Here is a 12,176-nt window from a genome sequence, read left to right as displayed (position 1 = left end):
TACAGCAGCATAGAACAGGTCTTCATCTATTGATTGTGCTGTGCACCTCACAGTGGAAGCAGTGGTACCACCATAAAACAGAGAAATAAATAGCCGTTGAGAGGGTAACTGATCTTGAGCAGTAGATTGGCCACAATTAAGCCTTTCAGGGAGTTTTTAATATTCTGAACCTAAGAATAATCAAAGGGTGCTTCTTCAATTTAATGTTCTGTATGAAAACTCTCATTCATTATCAGTATGTGGATGCATGCACATGTGCGTGCATGAATGTGTCCACTGAATACAAAGGCTTGATCTTGACAGTCCTGTATATCCTATTTGGATATGAGATGCTGTACCCATGGCTTTGTCTCTAGAATCATGAAAGCCTTCCATTCAGATGCTGCATGTCTGTACTTTTCCATGATATCTCAGCCAAAAGTTCCAGCTCACGCTGAGAAGTCATCAGTGGCTGCAAATGCCAAGGAGATGAAGGCTCTATTGGCCTGTTCCACTATTCTATTCTGTTCCACTGATCTCTACCCTTGGCTTCTGCTGATGTGGACCAGACCTTTTCCCTCAGATCAGAGTCAGTCCTGTGCTTTCTTGTGCTAAAATAGGGAGGAGGATATCCACAGCAGATGGACTAAGGGGAATCATCAGAGGCCAGGTAGATCAGTGGGTCTTTCCACAGGAAGGAGGCTTTTCCATAGGTCCACCTCAAAAGCCACAGGAAAGATGTAGCAGCTGGATGACACGGGTGTCTTGGTCAGAGAATCAATGACAACCTTTAGCCTACAAGTCTGACAACCCAAGCTGATGTGAGGTACTATGAAAGGCATTCATCGGCTTTGACTAGTTCGGAGTTAGCAGACTGAAACCCTGCCTGTCCATCTGCATATTTCTGCTCCAGGTTTCCTTGCAAAGCACAGCAGCAAGGGAAGGGCCATGCTACTGATCAGATGAAGAGCAGAGCATATTGCTAGTTCCTGTAAGCTCTCTCTCTCTGCTCTGTAAATTTGCTTTGAACCTGCAAGCAGTTTGGTTAGTGACCCAGAAGTGGCATGGAAAGTTGAAACATTCAAAAGCAGAAGGAAATTACAGACAGTATGTACTCTCCCTGCAAAGCTTGCCTTGCTTTTATCCTTACCAGGTCACTGCTAGAGTTCATACTGCCCAGTTCATACTGGGCTCTAGAGCCAGCTGGACTCTATGTCTACTACGTATTTATAAAAGTCTATCATCTCAATTAGTCTGTCTAACTCCTTTCTCACTTGCCAATGTACAACACTAGAAGATGTAAACTCCCGTGTTGGTGCTGTGTTTTGCATCACGTACACACAGAGAAATGCACACTTGAGTGAGTCAGATTGGTCTTGGTATCTCTATTTTGTAGCTGGGTTCAGAGTCAAGGTAGGATGCCAAGCACATACCCAAGATCCACGAGAAGCATCCCAGGTAAGTGTTAATGCTCTGACCCATGGCACAGCATTCTCCAGTTTATCAGAGGTTACTGGAACCATTGAGGAAAGTATCAGCAAGGTTATGATGGGCAAACATACAACCACATAAAATATTTTTGTTTCTTAATTCATGGTCACTACTCCAGTGATTACGGGAAACATGAGGGGACACATGCCGGAGCAGAAATTGAAGTGCTTGAAATTTTGTGCTGAAGTAAGCTTGTAGCTTTGTGGTTTATTTTCAGGGGTAGGCATTGCACTCATTGAGTTGGGCTCAAAGTATCTCTAGGTTGGAATCTGTCCTGTAGGATTAGAGTCCTGGATTTGGAGCCAACCAGCCTGTTATTTGTGGAGGGTGAGGAGGTGACTGTGTCTGAACTGCCCACTCAATCTTGCCAATACTTCAGTGACCTTTCCCTAGCTGTGGAGAGCTGGAGTCTAGTGGGAGCACCATCAATGCTTTAGAAATTAAAGAAGTGGAGGCAGCTTCTGATTTCAGCAGCATAAACCCCGTTCCAGGGTTGCAGCAGCCTCAGACTTCACACTGATAACCCTGAGCCTAGAATGTGGTTTTCCCTTCTCAGTGAAAGCAAGTTTGGATTGTATCAATGAATGCCTAAGGAGATACGTATGTATGTATGTATGTATGTATGGCTTTAATTGCCAGAGAGCTATGGCCTAGAATGCCAATGTGTCCAAGCACTTTGCTCCCTTAATCATTTAAAGTGCTGTGCATGCTGCTTGGATACCTCCTAACACTGTTTGCTAGATCAGATATCAAACAGGAATGTTAAACTTTGGAAGCGGGACAGTGGTATGCCTTCGTAATTGCCCTTCTCTATGAATAATGGAAGCCCGCTGGACAGGACAATGATTTATTAACACTACCTCTCTTGCTTTCCCCCTTCTCCATGTGCCATCTCAAGCAATGCAGTCAGTGATTTCTTATCGTTATATTTTATTGTAGCATACTCATCCTAGAGGACTAACAAATTTGTGCCCCAAGAAAACTTTTATTCTTATAGTTGATGCTGGCATCAAAAATATTTTTCTACCATTGTTGTGGGAACAGTTTCCTCATTCTCAGAGTCACAATGGTTTGCATTGCTGCTCTGGCTCCTATTCCCTTTACTTCCATCAATAACAAGAAACTGCTGGAAGTTAGAAGCAGTGCTAGGGCTGGGATCTGGCCTGTGAGCTCCTCACTAACATCCCAGACATACCAGTAAACCCTGGTGTGACAGAGCAGGGATTAGACTGGAGCCCTCCAAATGCTAACCAAATTGCGGGAGCTGCTGCTTCCTACCCCACAGACACCACTGCTTGCATTTAATTTCTAGCTGCTCTAGGAAAGTCTTCATATTTCATCTGCTCATTTGCTTTATGTTTGCTGAGTTGTTAAATTAGTATCAGGAAGAAATCTCACCGTGCACAATGGTTGAAAGCCAGCTTCTAAAACCCAGTGAAGCTTTTCCCTCTGTTGTTCCAGAGACTCCTTCTGACTTCCAGCACCATGTTTACCTCAGAAAGACCAAATTAGCAGAAGAGGCAGACTGATATCAGCCCATGGGTCATTTGCAGCTGATCTCTCTGCTGAGCAGATGGAGGTGTGTGTCCCTCTCAGCATAGGTGGGACTTTTGTCACTCATGCTCCAGTGAGCATACCTCCACTCCTCTGGAATCTTCAGCTCATGTGGCCTGCTCTACCTGCCCAACCTACACCGCTCCCACCACACACCCCTGACTGATGCTCCATACCAGCAGGCACTTGCTGTCACCTCAAAGCTGTTATTTCAGATCTGGAAATGACAATCCAGCAGGGCTTCTTGGACATGCCTGCAAGACCGAGTGACAGATCGGCTTCTAAGAATCATGAAAATTGCTGCTCTTTGTTACAGGGCAAATTTAGAGCCTTCTGTGCTGCCAATGGGACCTAAAAAGCCTTATTCACCCAACTGCCACTCTTCTCAAGAGTGCAATAAAACCTCCCAGACGAGGATGGAAGCAATTGACATTTGCCAAGTTTATGTGTAAATGATCATTTTTTATAGCGAGCCAAAGAAGCCACTGGAGCAAACTAGCCGAACAACATTCTCAGAAATAGCTGACTCCTGTTGAAGCAGGTCAAATCTAACTATCTCCTTCTACTTGAAGTTATTGTGAAACACAGGAAAGCACTCAAATAACTCTTCTTTCACTTCAAACAAGATGTGAAAGGCACACAAGATACACAACCATATTCATTCTTACTGTTAGTATATGCTAGTTAAATTTTCTCTCTCCTTGAACATCAGGAGTGCAGTAATCTTGAAAAGAGATTTTTAGGGTTTTGTTTCATATGATGACTGAGCTGTGAGAAAGAAACTGTCAGAACCAACCTCTATGCTGGATTGGTACATCATTAGCAGCTTATTGAAAATGTGATAGATGTGCCCCAAACAGATCCTATGAAAACAGTTAGCAAGAGAAACTCAGTCCATGTTTTGAAAAGCAATGAGATTTGCTTTGATCAAGATATAGTCTTTTTATCCATATTTTTCTAATAACAATCACTATTTTATCCCTAAAGGGCAGACAGGTATCTTTTTCACTTCTTTACAGGGCAAGCATCTTTCCTTCCCTGTGGATGTGGATAGCAGCTTGCAGGTTGTTCCCTTGGAAATGGCTGGATTTGGCTGATGAGAGGGGTACTGGTAGGCTCTTTGGGATTCATAAGGGGATTCACAAAGGGATTCACAAAGGGATTCGCAAAGGGATTCTCAAAGGGATTCACAAAGGGATTCGCTCCACAAGGAGCACAGTGTGGCTCCCATCCATGTGCCCAGTGTGGGACTGTCTCTACAAGCACATTCGGAGTTCAACAGCTCACCCACACAAGGGGCGACTGGCCAAATTAAAACACCAAGCAGAGGTGGGCCTGTATGCCTGGCCATCTTTCCACCCCACTATTGAATGGGTCAAATTCTGCCCACAACACAGCATGGAGAGATCTTCTTGCTGGGGTCTTCCCAGGACCACCCTGTGCCTGGGGTCTAGCTCAGTGAGCAGCTCCATGAAACAAGGAGAGAAAGTGGCTGTTCCCACACTGGCATTGCATTGGGATGCAATGAAGAGGTTTTTGTTGAGGAAAGCATAACAGAGGTTAGAAACATTCATGTCACCAGTCTTTCTAGTGTCACTTGTGTCTGCTGCGCCTTCCTAAATATTTTTTAAAAGCAGCCTATGTCTATGGAAAATGGCTCCCTTTTCAGGAGGGAAGGCCTGATCAAGATTGTTTTCATGTAATTAGGAATTCAGTCCAGTCACTTGTTCAGAACAACTCGGCAGAAAATACAGTATCGTGTCAAGCAGTCATTTCCTGGTTAACATGGCATCTTCTTTGGCAAATGCTTCTGAAAACAAACAAAAATGGCACATTAGATAAATTTCTCAATTCCAGGCTTGTTTTAGACCATATCTGCCACACAGCAAACACTGTTGGTCCCACAGTAAGTGACTTTCCCTTCCTTCCTTATTCCTGCAGCAAGGCCCTGCAGACACTCTATGTGTGTTTACGGATATGCTCTGTGATTACTTTGGAAGTGCAAAATACTTGGCATAAGGGATTGTGACAGGGTTTCATTGCCTCTGACAAGTCTCAGTACCTTCAGTTTTGGCTACCCAAATCTTTGCTTCAAAATACTCTTCAGTTTTTCACCAATAAAACAGCCATCTCAGATGGCACTCTCTAGTGTCACCTCACGATTCTGCTGCCTTCAGGATTTAGGAAGGAGGCTGGGAGATGAATGCAATCGCACATCCACAACTGGCAGTGGGATTCCTGGCTTTGATTCCTCCCCTGTGGAGTCCTGTCAAACAGACAGTTGTCCGGATGTGAGCGTTTGAGTGTTTTCTGACCCTATCAGTGTGAATTGTTACTCAGCAATTGTGTGGGACGCAGTCCTCTCCTTTGGAGGTGACCTTGTGCTGGGATTTAAGCTTATTTGCTGCTTTGTTTTCTCCACAAGTTCTTTACTCTCAGCTGCCTCATACCTGAATTGTACCTTTTGTCCTGTCTACCTTGTCTTTCCTACCATCTACCCACTTCTGCTTCTTCTGGCTCCAGTTAAACCTGCATTGGACAGCTCAAGCTTATGCTTGTTCCTGAGCTCAGGGCTGCTCAAGGGTTTTGCAAGGGCTCCACATGACGTGTATGGCATTGGTGAATGAAGAGTTTTGTATTGGAACATAATTACTGACGGACCTGGCACAGAACAAGAAATACAAGTCCTTTTCTTACATAAACACTTGCAGTTTGAGTTGGCTGAATACCTGGATACCAATTCTCTATTGGTTGGGATCCCCTAGGTTTATTTATCCAGTTTTGTTCCTGTTTTTGAATTTAACAACTCCCTAACTATCATCACCATGGTAGAAAAAATATTGATATGCAGCGTACAGGAGAAAATTTTGTGTTCAGTTTCAACAGCAACTAAGGAAACTATTTATCCAGAGGCATCATGGAACGGGTATGTCAATTTACACAAAAATTTGGATGAGCTACATTACATTTTCTATTTCTTCTGCTTTCTTGTATGGGGACATAAAACTCAGACACAAGTAAACAACAACTGTTTTTTTAAAGTTCTCCCCATTCTGATGAGAATACTTTGTTATAGGAAACACAAAACAAAAAAGCCCTACACGTAGGGTAATCAGGAGATTTATAATCAGAAAACTATATCCCTCATGATTTTTAGTTGCAACAGTATCAGATATTTGTACACTGAAGAAGATACTGTCAACACTGAAAATAGTCTAAGCAATATTGCTTTGAGTCTTTAATAACATGCAGTGTCAAGTACACAGGGCTTGGGGTAAATAGAAGTATTAATAGATTAGGGTTGAGAAGAGTGTCCATAAGGCAAGTTCACTGTCTGTCACAGTCATACTCCATCTGTCTGCCTCTACCCCTCCTCCTCCCATTTTGCTCTTGTTCTCGGCACAAAGCCACAGAGGGAGTCTTTGGAAGGGCTGAGGAGAAGCAGATATGATTAACTGCTTTATTTAAAAAAAAAAGTTCTGAAGACGTAAGATTCCCTTACAAGATAATCTTTGTCTGAAAAGAATTTCTAACAAAAGAGTATTATGCCCAAAGAGGTAAATCTTTCAGTTTCTTCATACTAGAGAAAGATAATTAGTCACTAGATGAAACTTGATAGTCGGCTGCCTGTAGGAGCATGACACTCAGTAGGGGCAAATGGAAGACACTGCTGATGAGTCGTAGACATATTTTCATAAAAAAACATTTCCTGGAACAGAGGAATTGAGAGAAAAAAAATAGGCAGAAGACTAATGATTGTTAACTTAAAGACAAATGTATACATGTTCATATAAAACGGAAGAGTGGAAGAAATCTTGAGTTAAAAGAAAATAAATAGGACCAAAAGCTGATCTACAGTGATCCATACAGATGCAACACTTGCTCTCATTTAGGTTTTCAAAATTTAGTGAAAAGTAGAGCACATCACAAATAGCCTGAATTCGCTACTGAAAAACACAGATTCTTCTAGAGCATGACCCAGATGCCAAAACTTCAGACTGTACGAATATTTTAACGTCTCTCAGAAAATTTTCTACAGTCATCAGAAGCAATATTCGAGTGAAATTAACTATGCATTAATAAGAGAAAGATAAAAGTTTGGAGGTTCAGTAACATGGAAGATGTAAAAAGCAGCTGAGGACAGTTAAGAGTGGGACAGCTGTATTTGTGTCAGAAGCAGCAATATGACATCTTTGTGAGGATACAAGGCATACTACAAGAAGTGACCCTTTGATATAATAATAATATTAATAATAATAATTATTATAAAATTATTAATGGTCATGTAAAAAAGACAGACTTATTCCATTTTTAATGTGTATTTGGAAGCCAGAGAGCTAACAAGCATGAATGCCTTCTTTGCAATCATAAAGCAAGACCACATTAAAACACGTTGACTCAGAATGAATTTTTTTGAAAACCAGCAGATCTAGAAAACTGGCAGTCAAGAGACCTACTGAGATGATGGAGAAGATCCTGGCCTAGAAATATTCATTTTTAGTGAATCCTGAAACACCAGAAGGACACTAGAACAATGCTGAGTGTTCAGCCAACACCGCAGTAGGTCACCAGCATACTCAACTGCACTGCAGCTTGGTCTGCCTGACAAGGGATACTAGGCAGCAGAAAAATGAATTGTTAATGAAATTAGATGGGAACACAGTCACTAGAAGTCTACTCTGGTTTACAATATAGCATTCTTGAAAGAAATGAATGATATACAATGTCTGTGTGGTTTGTTCCAAAGGGATTAGCACAGGGCTTGAAGCCCCTCCAAAGAGCTCTCTCGCTGGTTCCCTTCAGGCAGCCATCTGTATGCAGCAGGTTTTTCAGTGCTGCTGAGGTACAACCAGACTGAACCAACCAGCAGTAAAATTGTCGTTTGACTGCAGTGTCTCAGTCATCAGCTGGAGGTCATAGGCAAGACCGAGGCAGAATTGATCTCACCACATTGGCAAGAAACTCTTCAGGTGAGAGAGGTACACGACATCTCTGCTGTAAAAAGAGATGAAAACTTCACAAATGTCCTTGATGATTTGACCTTTGAAACCAAGGCAGGTGATCAGTATGACTGGAAGGATGTAAGACACCATCAAAGCACCTAAGAGAGTGGGACTTCATTAGCAAATGGAATCCATGTCAGTTTCTGATAGCAAATGGAAAAATCATGGAAACAGAAGAGTTTATTACCCCAATCCAGTTTGAACAGGGATCTTTTCTCTCTGTGTACAGTATTAGGGATACTGTTTCAATGCCCACTGTTTTAGGAGGTTGTTGAAATACTGGCATGGGTGTGGAAAACAGCCAAAACATTGTGCAAGGTCTAGAGAAACAGGCCATAGCAAAGACTTGGAGAGCAGAGTCTGTTGAGTTAATCAAGACCTATAAAAAATGAGAAATTACAGAGGATGTTTCCCTCCTGGCAGAAAATGGATGAAGGAGCTCTTAATCTAGCAGAGAAGTGTGCAATCAATGCCAATAGCTGGAAATGGAAGCCTGGCAACTTCAAATGAGAAAATAATCAGAAATATTTAACAATGAGAGTAAGCATTAAAACAAATTGCCAAAGAAAGTTGTCGGTTCTTCACATCAAACTATCATCACATCAGATCTCCAGGCATTTCTAAATGAAGAGTTTCTGTTAGACAAGTTATTTGGCTCCTTATGGGAAAGACTGTCTAAAATCTAATGGCCCATCCCAAGGACTGAAACTTAGTGGGCTTCAGGAAATTCAGGCCAGATGAGTTACTGACTTCTCTAGCCATCCTTTTGTGGGGCCAAGAGACTGGTACAGGTTAGTTTAAGTTTTTAAATTCTTATCTGCCAGCTTTATTTGTCATCTCTCTTGTAAACAAAGGCTTCCTCCAGCTTTTGCCTGTCTGGACTCCACAGGTGGGCAAAGAACTGTGTCTGCATCTCTGGAGATGAAAAGGGAATACTGCCTTGTGGCTAAGTACCCTGCAATGGCCAGGGCTTTTCTTTACTAAGACTTCTTCATTTTTCCTGGAAAAAGGGCAGGGTATTTCTCTCTATCCATCGCTCTCTTTCTCTCTTTCTCCATCTCAAGCCGCAATTGCCAAGTCTCCTGGAAAATATTTTCTAGCTTCTGGAACAGATTATTATCCCTGCTTGGTGCAGATCTTTCTCTGGGTGGTTTTCAGAGTCTCTCGGGGCCCACTACTTCCCATGGTCTGGCAAAATCCCTGACCACCACTTGGGACCTTGGTTTGTTTATTTTAACATTTATAGAGAATAAAATGGAACCGATCAATGCCAACCATTGGTACAGAACAAAAAATTAATATAGACCAAACACATTTCTATCTGGTAAAGAAAGATGTAGAATAAAGGCCTCACCCAGTGTCAAATTAAATAAAGGCCAGAGTTAAAAGTTTTGTCTTGCAACACATTCTACAACTGTTCAAACTCTGTGTCAAGAAGCAATATGTGCCAGAGCCAAGGGCTTGTGGGGGGCAAGTCCTCCTGCCTAGTCCCGGAAGCTCAGGCCCAGAGACGGACCCCAGGAGCATTCTGGTTCATCTCAACTACTGGAAAAATTGGACAGCCCCAGGACAGAGACTGGCGCCAGTTGGAGAGGATGGGTCAGATAAGGCGCTCAGTTTCAGCAAAGCTTGTGACTTAAATAAGTGCATGTGACACAGGACTGAGAGGAGTACTTGCCTCTCACCTCAGGCCCAACCTTTCTGATACTCTGTTTTTTTGCTGCACTCCTGTGCTGTGTGGATGGTGGGCTCTGGGACTGATGGTCTATAATTTGTTCTTTGCACTTCTCTTCAGAGTCTTCCCAGTTTGGGGGATTTCTATGCTCTGTTAAAAAAAAAACAGAAAACACAGGAATCAAGTGTCACTGAGGCATCTGGAAAATGCTGTCTTATGCTTTGCCATGGTGTGCATGCCCAGGCTGAAACTGGTGATCTGCTTCAGCTCCCCTTCCTGGCTCTCTGGTGCTGCTGCTCTCCCCAGTGGGGCTCCTGGGTTTCCAGCCCTTAGTTCCTTGGCTCAGACAGTGCCAAAGCCATTGTTTTCTGTGCTGTAGCTATGTGGTTTCTGTGCTGGAATTATGAGTAAACCATGAAAAAATATTAACATTTTTGTGTAGACTTATGCAACTTTTTCCACGGAGACCCTCAAAAATGGCAAAAGCCTTGTCTTGCCATTAACCATAGGGAAGTGTATGGCACATGTGTGTCTTCTTAAAGCACCAAATGTTTGTCCAGAAGGAGCATGTTCGCAGACCAGAGATGTTCTGAAGGATATCACTTATGAAACTCCCACCAAAAGACCCCTGTGAAGGCCTTGCTAAGCAGACACATATAAATCTCCTTTACAGGCAAACTTTGGTCTACAAACACAGCTGCTACTGTTCTTGAACCATCATGAAGCATGGCTACAATGTCAATTAGATCGGGGCAAAGTCCCACCATGGTGCCACTTTTTACAAAGAGTGGGTGCCTCTCCCATCCTGGAGCAAGAACAGTGGTCACCACCAGGGACCCATTGGCTTCACCAGTGCCTCACCAAGGGCACTGGAAATGCTTCCTGTGCTCTCCTACCAGGAAACACCATTGCACATGAGATACCAAACACTTTATAAAGGGCTTTTAGCCTTAGCATGTGTATCAGCACTTTGCAAAATACATGGGGATGGAAACACACATGCCAAATTCTTTGACCAGTGAGACTGATTAGTGATTCAAGGTTTGTCCTAAGGAAATGGCTGCTTTTATAATATAGTAGGCTGCTGTCACCAGTGTTTGAGCAGCTTTATTGCTCAGGGACTCAGATGTATCCTGTGAAATCTGGACATACCACCATGTGGTTTTGAGGTTGGTAGGTGGACATATGCCCATTACAGAGCCCAGCTATACAGATGCTCAATGATTAAGCTGGACTCCTACACACTTGTAAGGTACACAAGGCTCATGGAGTGCCTGCCAAGTTCCTCAAGTAGTAATAGTTCATGACACTCTTGAGATATCTGCCAGATGCCGACACAGAGTTCTGAAGTTCCTATTTCAGGACATAATTTTAAAAATACTTCTAGCTCAGGATTTAGATGCCAAAAAGCATTTGTGTATGAATTGTAATGTAAACCATAAACCCAACAGGAAACATCAGAGCCTTCTCCTTTTGTAGATACCTTGTGACTAAGGAGGGTTAGGAAAATGTTCCTTTATTGGCAAGAAAACAAATACATTTTACTGTCCCATATGTGCAAAATGAAACAACCAATTAACATATATCTGGCAAAGAAAGAATATTTTTACCTTCCAGCATTGCCCACACATCCCAAATTTTATATTGATTGCAACATTTATGAGTATTGCACAGTGGGGCAGATGGTGAACACTCTGCTGAGCCCCAGGTTTGGCTGACAGAGAGACATGGCACTTTTAATAGCAGAATCAGCAATTCGGCTCAGCCTGAGTTTTCTCACTTTTCTGGAGCTTGCACTGGGAAAGCAAAAGCTTTAACATAGTTGCTTTCATATCATCAACTGGCTGGCAAAATCCCTCTCACAGTACTGATATACTCCTTATCCTTTCAGTAGACATCAAAATTAATTGAAGCAGAAAAGCAGTCCCAAGAAGAGACCCTTGTCTGTTTTACCTCACGTAGGATCTACATTTGTAGATCCAAGTATAATAAACCACGGGCACATGTGTGTGTTGTATGTGTGTGTTTTCAGCACATTAGCTCTTTTAAATGGGCTCCTTGGTTTTTCAACTTCTTCTCAGTTAAGACTCAGATAGGTCTGAGGAAGACTTAAAGCTAGTGAGACACCAGCCCTGCTTTTCCCAGTAAGTTTTTACAGTGAAAATGCAAAGACAACAACAGCGTGAGCAGAAGAATACAACTCCCACCCCTGCAGCAAGCCATCCTCAATGCACGTTTTCAGCCTGGCCACACAAGCCTCTGGGTCAGAATAAAGTATGTATTTGCTGTTTCTGGGGTATTGTCCTTGGCTATTTGTAATTGCTGAATAAATTCAAATGCCTCGTGTCACCATTTTGAGCTCTATCCCATCTTCTTCATCAAGTTTGCATATGCTGGGCCCATGAGTTCACTAATAACCCTTGATCAGCCTCAGCTGGAGCTTCCAGCCACACCCACACCCACGGTGCCAAGAA

At 42.7% G+C, this 12,176-nt stretch overlaps 1 long non-coding RNA gene across 1 annotated transcript in view; it reads right to left on the bottom strand.

Moving 5' to 3' along the window:
- Positions 1-9,756: 9,756 nt before the first annotated feature.
- The window catches only part of LOC146439624 (uncharacterized), a 39,729-nt gene continuing 37,309 nt past the window's right edge, over positions 9,757-12,176 (bottom strand). Inside the window, exon 3 of the long non-coding RNA XR_014850856.1 lies at positions 9,757-9,852. This is a non-coding gene — a long non-coding RNA (uncharacterized LOC146439624). The remainder of the gene's footprint in view (positions 9,853-12,176) is intronic.

This window comes from Lichenostomus cassidix, chromosome 3, assembly GCF_008360975.1.
Source record: "Lichenostomus cassidix isolate B80296 chromosome 3, HeHo_3.0, whole genome shotgun sequence".
NCBI lineage: Eukaryota > Metazoa > Chordata > Aves > Passeriformes > Meliphagidae > Lichenostomus > Lichenostomus cassidix.
This window is presented reverse-complemented; position numbering and strand designations above follow the sequence as displayed.